Here is a 255-nt window from a genome sequence, read left to right as displayed (position 1 = left end):
AATATCAACCTACAATTCTATTTTCATCCTATGTAGATGACTCTGATATTAACTAACCCTTGTGCTGTGGCAAAAATGCTGAGATTATTTCCCAACTTCTCTAAGATAATAATCCCCAATCAAAAATTTGTCAAAACCTGTATATTTCAGTATCCAAAAAACATGTACAAAAATTGAAATGGGCTTGATATATTTACTAATTCTACAGTTATTTTCAAATTTAACATCTGTGCAAGTACTATGTAAAACGGGAAC

The 255-nt window shown here is 30.2% G+C and overlaps 1 protein-coding gene across 2 annotated transcripts in view; it reads right to left on the bottom strand.

Moving 5' to 3' along the window:
* LOC119593476 (exosome complex exonuclease RRP42-like) overlaps positions 1-255 on the bottom strand; it is a 54,931-nt gene that overhangs the window by 2,702 nt on the left and 51,974 nt on the right. The window lies entirely within an intron of this gene.

This window comes from Penaeus monodon, chromosome 32, assembly GCF_015228065.2.
Source record: "Penaeus monodon isolate SGIC_2016 chromosome 32, NSTDA_Pmon_1, whole genome shotgun sequence".
Taxonomy (NCBI): Eukaryota; Metazoa; Arthropoda; class Malacostraca; order Decapoda; family Penaeidae; genus Penaeus; species Penaeus monodon.
The sequence above is the reverse complement of the archived record's forward strand: the minus strand, read 5'-3'. Positions and strand labels throughout refer to the sequence as shown.